The sequence below is a fragment of the Haliaeetus albicilla genome, unplaced genomic scaffold (genome assembly GCF_947461875.1).
Source record: "Haliaeetus albicilla unplaced genomic scaffold, bHalAlb1.1 scaffold_76, whole genome shotgun sequence".
NCBI lineage: Eukaryota > Metazoa > Chordata > Aves > Accipitriformes > Accipitridae > Haliaeetus > Haliaeetus albicilla.
The window spans coordinates 439,192-446,682 of record NW_027212505.1 but is presented as its reverse complement, the minus strand read 5'-3'; the positions used below and the strand labels follow the sequence as shown (position 1 = coordinate 446,682).

Below are 7,491 nucleotides of genomic sequence, written 5' to 3'. Positions count from 1 at the left end.
CAGGCCCGGGAAGGTCAGGCAGAACGTCACCTTGGTTCCTGCTGTGCAGCTGCTCGCCGTTACCAGTTTCGCAGGGTGCTGGTCAAGGTCCCTGGGCATCCCCTGGCACTTGTCTCCACGCGGCTCTCTGGTCTCCAAGATCTTCCGCCACTTCCAGGATATTTCCTCCAGCCAGGATCTTCACCTTTTCCTTCCTGGGTCCCTTTCTTCTCTTCAAGATCCCTTCTTCTTGCTGGGAACCCTTCTTTTTGACACCACCTCTTCTTTCTGGAACCCCACGCCCCCACTTTTCCCAATCTAAGTTGTCTATGTGAGCAGTACGAGGCCTGATCAGCCTCCGAATTAAGGCTTCTGGCTCCTAGCTCTGTATTAACTGTAGGATTCGGGACATGCCACTTTTGCTTATTCCAGGTGTTACCCAAATTTACAACCAGCCCACGCTGGCTGCGTGTAGCAAGAAGCAGGCTTCTGCTTGACAGCTCAGAATTCAGTTTCAGACATTCACACGCACAGACCTTGCCACACACGTGCACCCCGTCACGTCTTGCCTGGTAACCTTCACAGTTTGAGCCAGTTTTTTGTCTACGGCCGGGCTTCAGAGGCAGGGCATGGCCACAGAAGCGCATCCCCCCCGTCAGTCTGTGAGCTGAGCAAGGGAGACTCAATACTTGTCTGGTGAGCCTCATACCCAGGCAATGTGGGCGATCCCTCTCCTGCGACAGCCCTGGCAAAAGCCACAGCAGGGTGCTCCCTTGCCTCTGCCTAGGTCACTGGGGTTCCCCTGCCTGCCACTGCTCCTTTGTCCTCCTCTGTGTTTGTGGAGATGAACCTTTAACCACACAACCTAACACCTACAACGCCGGGAAAAAGAGAGGCTGCAGAGGGTCCAGCGGGGAAGGTCGCCGATGTAAAATGCTCTTTGTGAGAGGCAGCACACCCAGCTCACCTCCTTGCTCCTGAGCTGCTCTATCGGAAGCACTGCGTGCAGGACGCTCTGCTCAACAGGCTGTGTCTGTCTCTGACTGCCTTGTCCTTGCTACAGCACCGTGTGCTGGGGGAACGCCACGGAGAGCAAGGAGGACGCTCTTTCCCCAGGAGCAACGGAGGGTGCTCAGCTGAGTGCTGCTGCAGGGGCCAAAGTGGGGCAGGCAGGCAGGCAGGGGAAGGCAGGAACGAGGGAGCTGGGAGTAACCGGCCAGTCTGGGAGATGCCCAAGAGGCTCGAGAACCCTGTAAGCACAGGACGAGCTTAGAGGAGGAGGTTCAACGTGAGGCCCTGCGCTTAACCATCCCCTCCAGATCTGGACCTTCTCTGCTTCCCGAGTTACCGTGCAGTTTAACAGCCTGGTGCAGAGATCCTGACTGGGAGATCACTGTACCTCCAGGAGTTAGGGATCCACCTAACAGTTAACCTGAGCGGGTGCAGGTCTGTGCCGCGCTGTACCTACAGCGTGGCCTTCAGGCTGTGTCCCTACACATGTCCCTTGGCCGCAGGATAAACGGAGCTCGTTGACTGTAACAGAGGAGCCTCCAGGCAGCTCCTGCTTGGTACCAGCGAGTACGCCACCTGCGCGGCCCTGCCGTTATCTAAAGTACAGCAAGAAGTCCGCGCGTGAACATCCTTTACGCATAGAGTTGTTTTCTTCTAAGAAAAGTTGTATAACACCGTGAATGACCAAAAGGAGGAACTTCTCCACAGGCAGGATCTGTACAGTGTGCCAAGGGAAAATCCATCTGGGGTCTGCCCAATGCTGCATGAACGCAGGGTCCCCAGCGTCTGAAGGGACCTAAGATTTACTTGCTACCTAGATGCCTCTTCTTGCTGCCTGTACGCCTTCTTCCTGGCTACCTCGCCTCCCAAGATCTTGCCCACCCCCCGCCTACTGGGGAGGGGGGGAATGTTAGAGAGACAGCCTCGATGCTGTGCCAGCACTGCTCAGCCATGGCCAAAACACTGCTGTGTTATCAACAGCTTTCTAGCTACCAGTACAGAGCACAGCACTACGAGGGCTGCTGTGGGGTAAAGGAACTCCAACTCAGCCAGACCCAATACAGAAGGGAAGTGGAGGAACAACAGAGGGGGCAGCCCAGGGACACAGAGCCCCAGGTCTCATCTGGCCGCTCCTGTGACCATACGGTGTATTCAAAATCAAATACCTGAAGTGCTCCCTTAGATGCAGTTTACAGCCCGGGGACAAGAAGGTGGCAGTTCTGCATTTTGCAGCTTCCAGGCTGATGGCAGAGCCAAAGCAAAAAAAAAAAGAAACCAAACCAAACCAAACCAAACCAAGAGAGGTAAAACTGGAGCGCAGGGAGCAAATGCTTTTCTTTCACCTTAGGCCAACTGCTCAGACGCTCTCTATGCTGCCCTGCCACAGAGGGCATCCCTCTCGTACCAGTAAGAGACATAAGAGTGAATTAAAGCCAGGACCCCAAACCAGAACAAAAACCCGGTCGTGATGAAGAAGAAAGTGGAGAATGCATCAAATATAGCAGAAAATTATTTTGGACGTTCCCAGTTTACATTTGGAAAAAAGAGAAAAAAAAAAAGAAGAGGAATTAGGTATTAAAAGAGCAGCACTGAATGATAAAGCAGTAGCAGTCCCTCTACCACTACAAACCCACACCCCCACACGCACGTACGCACGCAGACTTAACACCACCAAACTCCCATTGACTGTGACGTTCACCTCAGCTTGCTGGTCTAGAGATACTGAATGCCTGGAGCACACCAAGGATAACTGAAAACGTCTGCATGGCTTTAATGGGAATCCTCCAACTGAAACAAAGCGCTTTCTCCCTCCGTCTCCGTTGGCACATCCCCAAGTCACGCTCTCACTCCTCTCCTTCAAAGTCAAGATTCCTAAACGTGAAAAGCGGGAGTGGGGAAAGGCGAAGGGAAGAGAAAAAGAGGGAGAGCATCATCAGTGGAAGACCTGCCAGCTGCTGCTGATTCAGCCCTGTTCGGGGGACCACCCCAGCAGAGAGGAGCTGGTTTGCATGCCACGGTCCTCACTGCCTGTTCCCAGGGACAGGCCGTTTGCTCAGCCTTGCCGGCCAAAGCGTGGGAAAAGCGTAGGCACGCGCCGTCGCTTGCAGAGGAGCACGGTCACGTTCACGTGCAATCCTTTACCTTTTTCCTCCCTGGATTCAAAGGGTTTCTGTCTTCAAAGTGAGAGCCTTCCATATGGTCGTTTGTGACATTTCATCCAGGGTAATAATCTCAGAAAGATCAGTCCTGCAATAAATATTTTAAATAGCAATCCGTGATTATGGGAACTGATGCCACCAAGGGCATTAGCATCAGCAAGAGGAACAGCGGAGCCCCGAGAATCAAAGCTCCGCATAAGCGTGGGAGGTTTTGCTGGATGAGGAGTTTTGGGAGGCAAGCCGGGGAGCCGCAGAGCAACAGCTCTGTGCAAAGGCTCTTGCTGGGGTTTAGCCCCGGTCCGGGTTCCTAAGCCACTGCTGGTACAGATCACGCCTGCAACTCCGCATGTGTAAGCATGAGGATCTCCAGCTACCGTAAAGGCACTGATGATGCAAGCTTTGGGGGTCAAACGCGAGCGCTGCAGCCACTCTGCTTGGGGTCAGAGCCCTGCGATCACCTCCTGCAGCCCTGCCCCCGAATTTGATTTTCCCACCAAGCTGCCTGCTGGTTTCTGTGGGATGCCCCACAAAGAGGCAAGTGGAGAAAACTCTGCCAAACACCTTCAAGCTAATCTTGCCGGGGGTCCTGGCGCTTGGTGGGGCTTTACCTGTCACTGCCTTGCTTTGGGATATCCACGTCACTGGTCTTCCCCACGTTCAGCTGAACTGAACTTGCAGCAGCAGCAGCTTCCATCGCCCTCCTGGACTCCTGATGTTAAAAAGGGACAAATCACGTTCTCTGTCTTTGGTCAAAGTGGAGATAAGCTGAATGCCCAGCACAAACTTAGCAGTCTGCCCTCCCCTTCTGCCCCTTGGCAGCTATAGGTATTAGTGCAGCAGGGGAGAAACCGTTCACTCCAAAGATTTCGGGGCAGGGGGATTGTGTGTTCAAAACACGATTATGAGCAAATCTTGCCAGCAGCAGCAGCAGCAGCAGCATCACCATCTAATAATAATCATCATAATGATAATGACCTTTGTGAAAAACAACTCGTTTTAAAAATTACACCTGTATTCAACTGTTCAGCTCACTGCTACTTGAGGAAACAAAGGTTACAACGTGGGATCCAGGCTATTGGGATCTATTTTGACTGAGTGCTGATCTTCCCCCAACGTTTCCAGACAAGCTGTAAGAGAAACAGGCAATCTCACAGCCCGACGGAGATGTCCAGCCCCGAGGACCCAGCAAGCCTTACCTCTTCTTCTTCTTCTCCGGCTTCATTTCTGGCATCGTCCAACTTCTTCTTCCTTTCTGGCATAAGGTCATCCAGAAAGCCGAGCTCTCGCTTTGAGAAGCAGAAATCCATCGCTTTCCGGACAAAGACGAGAGCCAAAACCTTCACGAATAAGAGGGAAGATGCGGTGAGCTCAGAGACGATGCCACCTCTCGCTCCAACGCTGCAAACACCCCGCTGCCGAGCGGCAGCAGCTCTTACCATCATGGGAAAGATGATGGCGGCACGGGACACCTTGATGGTCCAGAGCAGGACGAGGCAGGTCAGCTGGATCACCGTGAACAAATGCACCTTTCGCAAGGGCACGTGCCGCAGGTAGATGAAATCCGGCTGGTGTTTCGCCGGCATCCAAAACAGCTTCAAGCGATCAAAGAACTGCAAAATAAAAGGGAAAGGTTGCCACCTTGGGACTGCGGCAAGTTTCTGGCCCTCTCGAGACGTGGAGGCAGTTTGCAGCATCTCGCTTGCCGTCAGAAATCCTGGATCCCACCGCGTTCCTCCTGGGAGCAGCACCCATTTTCCCTTCGCTCCATCTATCAACCGGCTTGCCCCTGAGAGATGCCCACCAAACGGCAACTATTCCATGCCATTCCATTATTAGCATTTCTTGGCCCACTGAATCCCCCAGCGAGGATTTCCACCAGTGGTAGAAACTGCCTTCCCTTTGCACTGAATTCCCCCGCTTTCACGTAACCAAACACTGACCGGCCCTAAACCCTGAAACAGAGAGCGCTGAACTTGCCTGGTCCTCCCAGCCCTATATACCTCCTGTGCCTCCACCAATCTTTTTCTTACACAAAAGAGTTTCATTGCTTGCTCTGCGAGAAGTTCTTCCCATGCCACTGCTTTTTTCCCTGCTGCTACGGAGACAAAATACCAGGGAGCCGACATGCTGCACGCTGTAAAAGAGTCCATACCTGAATTCCTCTGAGCGACGACACACCCATGTAGAGAAAGACGGCATAAAGCACAGGCATTGGTATAAACTGGGGGGAAAAAGAAAAAAAAAGAAAAGAATGCAATCGTTTCTTTTTCTATATTGCATTTTCAGTATTACCACCCTCTTCCACAGGCACTGCCTAAAATTGCTTGAAGCTTTCCAGCTTCCGTTCAGGCTTAGAGATGGGTCAGATTTTAACCATTAAAGATTTTGTGCGCACGAGTGAGCTAAGGCTCTGCTTTAGGCTGAACTTGGGAGTTACCTCTCCTCAGAATAATCCTATTTTCCAGAAAGGTTGGAGGAAAATAGGCGATTTCACCCGTGCTACCCTATGCCGCATTCTGTGGCGGTAGAAAAACACTTCTGCCTATTCTTGGGGCAACAGGCAAAGGCCACAGGCCTCCTTTTAGCCTAGAGACGAGATTACTTTGTGGGAGGAACGTGCAAGGAAGCCCACGGGGATGACCTCAGTGTGTTTAGCTCCTGGGAACGGCTGCTCCGGGGCGTTTGGGGAGCAAATTGCAGCCAGTAAAGGGCTGCCTGTTTGAAAGAGAGCAGATGTGCTGGTCTGAATATGCTCAACTGTAACCCATAAACATGGGCGGGCCTGAAAGGCACCCGAAAATTCAAGCAGTTGCGTTGCTCGCTCGCCTCGAGCACACCAAACGGGGGCCTGAAGGGCTGCAAAGCCTAACGGAGGCTGGTTCCCACCGTGGGTCAAGCCCCAAGGGTTGGGATCACCTCCTCCTCCTCCGCTCCACAACTAACTACTCAGGCCTGCAGAGAGGGGACTGTTTTTCGGTAACCTCCAACAAGCTCGCGGTTGTTGGGTGGTTTGCATTTTCCTCTCACCTTTAACACGGAAGTGAAGAAGACGGAGCAGCCCATGAGCACAAAGATCAGCAAGCCAGTGACTCTCTGCTCTCGTATCCCCAGAAACTTGGGTTGTTCTCCTGGAGCTGAGCAGTCAGACTCTACTTTGAGGCTATTCACGTGGGTGATGGACAGGACGGTCGCAGCCACAAACCAGGGCAGCCCCATCACAGAGCACACCCCGAGCATCACGGCCACCACAAAAAGGTCCAGGTGGTACCCGCATCCTTTCTGCAGGCAGGAAAACAAGAAACAGAGCATCCCATAGCACAAGAGCAAGGAGAACGTTGCAAGTCAGACTCAAACCCTGCTCGAGCACAAGTCAACTTCTTCAGAATTTAAAACAAGAAATGGAAACGAGTAAGGGTGTATGCAGGCTTTGCACAAGCACCTGGCATGAAAATCTGGCAGGAGTTCAGACACAAGGGATATGGGGAGCTTGTGCGATACATACTTCTCCAAAAAAAACCCACCCACAACCCAAAACCACCAAACCATTTTTTTCACTCACAAAGAAAATTCTACCACTTGCAAGGAAGGTGTGACTCTGAGTTATCCCTGGCAGCGCATCAAAACAATTCATTCCCCGCACCTGCTGCTGCTGCCATTTTAAAACAAAAACGCGCTTCTGTATTGCTCCAAGATTAATTTGCTCCTCCAAAAGGTTGCTCATCTGAACTGCCCTGTCACTTGCTCCCTGCATCATCGTTAATCCAGGAGAGCATCCTGCCACGCAGCCTGACCTTGTCCCAAACCAATGCCTTCAGAAAGCATCGGGAATAAGAGCTTCTCCCCAGACCTGCAGCCCAGAAGGGGCTGGGGCTGGCGTCATCTCTCACAGGCCCTTACCTTCAGCTTGTGCTCCTTCCTGTTCACAATAACGGCACTGATCTGCTGGTCCATGAATATCAAGATGGTGCAGAGCAGAGCTGGGACGAGCGCAGCCAACACCGTCCACCAAGGGTTGGGTCCTATGGGGTTGATGAACCACCCGCGGTCGTCTCTGGTAGGCTGCAACAAAGCCCACACATCAGCATCGTCTCCCAGCCCAGGCACTCCACTGGCTTTCATTTTCCCCTCCCTCCCTGTGTCAGAGCACCTCCCAGCCCTGGCTTCATGTCCCCCTCTCCCGTGGGCTTCAGCAGTGCCAGTCTCCTCTTTGCAAGCACCTCTAGATACTTCTCCTGTAGGCATCTAGTTTTGGGGCCATCTTCTCCTTTCCAGGAGGAAGCAAGGCACTTGGAGGTGGAAGAGGAGATGGTCACACCACCAGCATCTCCTCCAGACTCAGCCC

General features: G+C 52.7%; 1 long non-coding RNA gene across 2 annotated transcripts; it reads right to left on the bottom strand.

Annotated features, from left to right (window-relative positions):
- Positions 1–2,753: 2,753 nt before the first annotated feature.
- Positions 2,754–3,860, bottom strand: LOC138684238 (uncharacterized). Of its 2 annotated transcripts, none has more exons than XR_011323586.1 (3): positions 3,758–3,860; positions 3,133–3,237; positions 2,754–2,862 (listed from the first exon to the last, which is right to left on the bottom strand). It is a non-coding gene; the product is annotated as an uncharacterized lncRNA (long non-coding RNA). The 2 variants fall into 2 exon arrangements; XR_011323587.1 differs by having other exon boundaries at positions 3,711–3,854.
- Between the last annotated feature and the right edge of the window lie 3,631 nt (positions 3,861–7,491).